Source organism: Mesitornis unicolor, unplaced genomic scaffold (genome assembly GCF_000695765.1).
Source record: "Mesitornis unicolor isolate BGI_N332 unplaced genomic scaffold, ASM69576v1 scaffold9914, whole genome shotgun sequence".
Classification (NCBI taxonomy): Eukaryota; Metazoa; Chordata; class Aves; order Mesitornithiformes; family Mesitornithidae; genus Mesitornis; species Mesitornis unicolor.
The window spans coordinates 15,270-22,206 of NW_010179411.1; positions in this window are offsets into that span (position 1 = coordinate 15,270).

Consider the following 6,937-nt stretch of genomic DNA (forward strand, 5'->3'; position numbering starts at 1 on the left):
AGGGGCAATTAAGATTAACCATACACACATTGTCAGCAATTTTCATGCTATGACCCACTTTTCATGCTATCCTCACCACTCCTGAGTGGCGGCACCGTCTTTGGTCATGGTAGGCACATGCTATGGGGATGAATGATATTGCCCTACAGTTTCCACATGTTTAAAAGCATTTTACCTAACATGATGTTAAACATGGCTTTGTTTTCTGTCAGTGGAAGTCCAAGTTAAAAATAAACTTGGCTGTATTTAATGCTAGATCACAGTAAAATTTATTAAAATACACAAATCTTCTTCTCGCAGACCTTTTTTGTGTCTGACACTGAATTTATTTTAAAAGTGTGGCAATTCATTGCTGTTGGTGAGTCAGTCCAAATCTCTCTAAATGCCCGGTGCAAACATCAGTGCAAACTTTGCACTGATCAGTTCAAAACACTTTGCATCAGTGCAAACCACTAAAATTTCACTGAAGCAATATCCTTTTGCCACACCACACTGTTTTGTACCAGCTTGTTTTCCATAACCAGTCCCATACCCAAACACAAAATAGCACCTATGCATCTAGAATGTAGATAAATGTAAATAATTAATGTAGATAAATACTTCTTGCAGGGAGATAGGCACATTGCGCCTATTGTATCTGAAGACGGGCAAGTGGGTGATAAAAAGATTCTGATATAAGCACGAGGGCTTTTACTATTTTTATGTGTTCTTATAAAAATGTAAGGGATGGTATAAAGTTCCCTTTGGGAACCCAAACTGAAATCTTTGCTTCTCCCACCTCCCAAGTGATCTGCCAAATCTCTGCTCTCAGAATTCAGTCAATCCTTCACAATTTCTGAAATTAGCCTTTCCCCTCGAGACTTTCAGCATTTTACTGGATTTGTTTTTTTGACAAAACCATACTTTGACAAAAGGATTTAATGGTAAAATTGCTCAGGCCAAGTCCATTCCTGTGACTAGGAATAATTCAAGATTCCAATCACAAGAAGCTCTTACACTTACACCAGAAATATTAAACTTATTTCTTCTTAAATAAACCTCTTAATTTGTCTTAGTTAATACCTTAGTACTCTGAACTTGCTCCTTAAACTATTTACTTTTTGTATCTTCTGCATGTATTTTCTCTGGCTTGAGGAGAAGAAAGGACTTCCAGGAACATACTTCACCATTCATTTCTTTCAAGTGTCTTTCTAGGTACATAAGCTCTCCCAGGACAAATGGTGCATAAATAATGTTTATAGTATTCATGTGAATAACCTTTATAACCTGTTTTGTTGACTACAGAATCTATTTTATTTTTATTCAGCTCTTTGCTTTTACTTTTGAAAAATTGATAATAGGCCTATTTTTCAATCTGTAAAATAAACCCCAAATCTAATTTCATTCTCCTTTCTAATTACTCCAATATTCTTGATGTTGAGTATCAAGGAGATATGTGTTGCAGTATTTGCCTGCTCTGCAGTAGAGATCAAGAACTGTCTAGTGACATTTGTGCTAAACCTACAGCATCCTATTGACTATGTGCATCTGCAGCCCAGAAGGCCAACCACATCCTGGGCTGCATCACAAGAAGTGTGGCCAGCAGGGCCAGGGAGGGGATTCTGCCCCTCTGCTCTTCTCTGGTGAGACACTCCCTGCAGTGCTGTGTCCAGCTTTGGAGTCCCCAACACAAGAAGGACATTGAAGTGCTGGAGCGGGTCCAGAGGAGGCCACAAAGATGATCCAAGGGCTGCAGCACCTCTGCTACAAAGACAGGCTGAGAGAGTTGGGTTTGTTCATCCTGGAGAAGAGAAGGCTCTGGGGGACCTTATAGCGACGTTCCAGGACGTGAAAAGTGCCTATAAGAAATCTGGGGAAGAGCTGTTCTCTAGGGCATATAGCAATAGGACGAGGAGGAATGGTTTAAAACTAGAAAAGGGGAGATTTAGGTTGGAGATTAGGAAAAAGTCCTTCACCATGAGGGTGGTAGATCAGTGACACAGGTTGCCCAGAGAGGTGGTGGAGGCCCCATCCCTGGAGATATTCAAGGCCAGGCTTGATGGGGCTGTGAGCAACCTGATCTGGTACCAATGTCCCTGCTGACTGCAGGGGTTGGAATGGATGAGCTTTAAAAGTCCCTTCCAACCCAACACATTCTGTGATTCTGTGATTCTATGAAAAAAAATGAGAAAAGTTAGAAAAGTAATTCATAATTCACCTTCTTTGTGTTACTCAAAACTGTCAGTTATTATCACAATCATTGTACATTACTGTAGAAGGATTTTTTCCCCCATTTTCCCAGATACTTAATGTCTTATCAAGACATTTTGTTCTTTATTCAGAGAGATTGCAGCATGAGAAACTAAGTTTCCTATCTGCTATTTGCATTGAAGTAAGATTGAATGTCAAGTTCTTATTTATATATTTATTTAGCTGTGGATTAATTAGTGAAGTTCTACAGAGAAAATCAAATTCAGTGCAATTTGATTATTCATTATAGTCATTATTTGGAAGGGGGAGAGAATCAGACTACATCTAATATTTGAGTCTTTTGTGTCGCTGAGCCTTTGAGTATTGTCAGACAGTTATGGAAGGTTAATAAGATTTTTTTGAATTCTGAACAATGTATGTCTTTTCCCCTTATCTTTCATATGCTGTAGAGAGGTTTAAATTAATAGAAATGTGAGTGGAGCTATTATAATTGCCTATTTTATTATCTGCATTTTCTCGCTGTGGTGATCTGGGACTGAAGAACCGCATGATCTTCTCCACTCTGCTGAGCTGGGGAAGCCAAAGGAAGGTGTGTGCAATCTTCCTGCAGGCACATTGGACTTGCAGATCATCTCTTTCCTGCCCATTGCATCATGGGAAGCCCCCCACTTGAAAATCTTGCCATAATAACCAAATATACAGTTCAGGAGATTAGGGAACAATCGCTTTCCACAGCTTTCCTCCTGCCTCTGAATATCATGGAAAATGTCTCTATTTTGCAGTCTCCATCAGCCTGGTTTTATCTGATTTCCTCCTCCAAACAGAGTTACCAAGATAAGGAGGTTTCAGGCAAAGGAAAAGCTTCTGAGTTTAAGAACCCATTAGCAATAAAAAGTCATGATGTTTAAGGGAGTTCTGTAAGGTATCTGAAAGCCTACCCAGTCAAGCTGCTTTTCAAAGCCAAAAGATGTAATTATTACTGCAGGTTAGGATAGTATTAAAAGGAAAAATGCGAAGGCAACATATGAGATTAATTTCCTCTGTATATATTTTTTTCCATTAGAACTAGCCTTATTTAATCACATTTTTGAAGTTTTGTTCATTTTAAAAGGTATTCTATAGATATGAAAAAGTCAGCTATTTTTTCTCACCCATCAAGTTTTGATTTACTTCAACATATTTCTGGGGTATAGAATCATAGAATGGTTTTGGTTGGAAAAGACCTTTAAGATAATCAAGTCCAACATATTAGAACAACTGTAGCATTCCCTTCATTGCTTTTAAGTATCCAAATGACTTTTTTGGTAGTAAGTTAAAGGACCAATTTATGAATAAAATAATGTGTGCTGAAATGTAAAAAAAAATATGCATGTGAACTGCTTATCTGATGTACACGTCCCTCTTATATCTACAGGTAAAGGCAAGGTTTCATAGAAACTCAGCTGCTCTCTGCTCCAAAGAGGCTATGTGAGGTGACCTCAGTCTCAGCTGGTTTATACATACATATCTATCCCAAATTCTTCTGTCATTCCTTTTCCAAATTTATTTTTTGACACTGTAAAGCTATCTTTGCCTTAGCACCAGGAGCTGCTGAGACCCACTCTGTGTTACGTGTCACTCTCATGTTTTTTAATAGTCTATTTGATGATCTGTTTTCCAAAGCCAACAGGCAACTACTAGGAATTTGTATTATTCTTTTGTGTCTCTGCAGAGCTGGATAAATGGAGCAGGACCTGTTTGTGAGGAAGGCCTAAAGGCACTCATTAGACACAGCTGTTTCTGCAGAGAAGACAAGCAAGGTGGGCAGCCCAATAGGAACATTCCCCCTGGTCAACCTGCAGAGAGTTCAGTTTATCAGAGGGCACTTCTTTGAGGAGAAAGATTATAGGTTTTTAACTGCAAAAGTAAGACTCTGCAGTTGACTGAGACACAGCTGTGGGGTAGCTGCCACAAGGCCAAAAGATGCAGCTTTGCAAAATGGGTGAGCCAGTCCAAGAGACCTCCAACAGAGCAAAGATCGGACTTGCCTCTCCCTTGGTTGTTTTCATCAATAGTTTTGCATGAGTTAGAGCAGTTGTCTGACCCCTCAGCAGGCCAGTTCCCCTTGGAAAATAAGCAGAACATTAACTCAGCAAAAAATGTGAATAGTTTCCTTGTAGGATGCTGAAAAACTTTCTGTGCTTTCAGCCTCATTGAGCTGTTAGATGAGACAGGGATTTCCTGAACCAGTAGGCTATTATCCACCCAGTTAAACCTGGGCCCTAGCCTGCTATCAAGGCCAAATTCACCTATCAGCCACACAGTAGTAAAAAATTGCATGATACTTTTCCTCTAAAATTTGATAGAAAGGCATTCAGACGCACTTTAACAAAATTTCCACTCTGCCCAACATGTTTCTGAAAGCCAGAAGCCAGGCTGCCTTTCTGGAAAGAGCTGAAAACAGAAGTGAAAGGTAAGCAGAATGTAACAAAACTATAGAAAATATTGCTTCAGCATCACCCTTAGGTGCTCTCTTTTCATCAAGACTTATAGATACTGAATAAGCTTTGTCGCCTGCAGAAAACCCCAAATCTTGTTGATTGCAGATTGATAGGTTAGTAACTAATTTATTTTCAGTCTATAATGGGGAAAAACTGCCTTTTGTCTTTCACTGCTGTCTCTATCCTTTTATTGCTCTGATTGCATCAGAGCCTCTTCTCCTTGTTTTAGAGTGCAGATCAATCCTTGTTTTAGAGTGCAGATCAATTACATTTTTTCATGCTTTTAGATGTTTCTTGTAATATTTAACCTATGTTTTCAGACCAGTTTGAATAATTATTTTCTGATGCACTAAGCCTGTCTCTAGGGCTCCCAGTATCAGATCAAAAACACAATGGCCACATAATATAAGTACTGATCCAGTAAAATTCACTGATTCAATGTTATTAAAACAGATTAACTTTGTGCCAGCAGAATTTGTGACCGATCAAATATCACTTGTTCACACCTTTATGTTTTTGCTACAACAGGTATTTCTCCTCTTTGCATGCAGTATAAAGCATAAAACCATAGCACTGGACCTATCTTCTCTGACTGATTCAGCAATTCTGAGATTGGGGATCCATGCATGGACCAGGTTGCATTAGGATCAGTATGGAGGTTGATCCACTGATGCAAAGATTTCTCTTCTTATCCATAATAACACAAATTTAGCCTGGGAAACCAATTAAGCTAGTGAAATCTTTCAGCAAGACTTCAGGCCTAAGGCTGACTTAGGTGGCAAGAGTGTTTTGAATTGTTGCACAAGCCAAGCTTAATTAAACCTTGCACTGAATTTCAGATCAGGGGCCCAACATCATACTCATAACTGACTTTGCCCATGGTTACATCTATCAAACCATCTGGTATGCTGCTCCTGAGTTAAAAGTCGATTACATACAGTATTCAGAATCATTTTTTCAAACTGAGATGGTGCTACTTTCATACATCCAAATGGGTATTTAAGCCTTTTCATACCAAAAGGTGTGGAGGTTGTGGGAATTTCTAGTCTGCTTCCTAGTAGAGAACTTTGATTAATAGGAGTGAAATTAGTGAAATCCTTACTCTCTAATTTGAAACTTGATTTTTTTTCCACCTAAGAATAAAAAGTTGATTATAAATAGAAATTTACTATTTTTCTCTTCCTTGTGTAATGTTTAAATGCTGAATTGCTTTGTGGCTCCTAATGATAAGCAGGACTCTTCTTAAACTTCCCTTCCCTATTTATCACTAATCAGGAGAGATTTTTTTCTCCGGTTTTGGCCACAATGTACTAACTATGACACTTGTCATCGTCCTACATCTACTCCTGTTTTCTTTCTCCTGAGGGCCAGGAGTCAGATTTGGCTCACTGACAAACCCCTGATAACTCCCAGGTCATGGGGCAAGGGAAAACAATGATGCTTTGTCCTTCTGCTGCATGAAATGCAAGCTCAAGATACAGCAAACATCTGAAACCAGGTGCCTTGTGCAGCGCATGAGGGTGCTGATGCTAAACAGCAAGTAACTGGTGAGGTTCAGAAAGCACAATCTCAGCCCACTGGTTTGTAAGATTGAATCTCCTGGCCGGTTAATGGACTACCTTCCCTTCCATTTGTCAGTACTCTCTCATTGCCAGAAGGTTCCTGTACTCATCCATCTCATATAACAATGTATTATTCTTTTTATTTTTCTCTTGACAGTTTTTCTTTCTACTGCGACTGAGCAGCACCACCTTTTTCTGTCTAGCCTTTGTTTCTTCTCAGGTGTATACTTGACCTAAAATAATTACAAATAAAAATTATTCTCCATTTTCCAGTCTCATATTTCATTTTTTCCCCACTCAGCATAGACATCTGGACTTTAAATTCCCCACAGAAATCCTAAAAAGTGTTAACAAGCAATATTAACTTGAACTTGGACTAGATGATCTTCAAAGGTCCCTTCCAACCCAATACATTCTATGATTCTATGAATATTGAGAGACGCTTTCTTCACAGTGTCACCCAGCTATCAGAATTTTTAAAACCCACTAGCATTAATTGCAACTTTGGTTGTTTCACTATCAGCAGCCTAGAATTGAAATTTACTGTGACTTTTAAAAAGAAGAAATTATATTTTGAGGAAAAGCCCGGTCAGATCTGAGGAGACCAAGAGTTATTTTTATGAGGTAATATGAAGCACAATTCAATGCCATCACTTAGATTTTAGGTTGCTCTTTTCCATGCAGCACTACAAGCTTGGGAAAGAG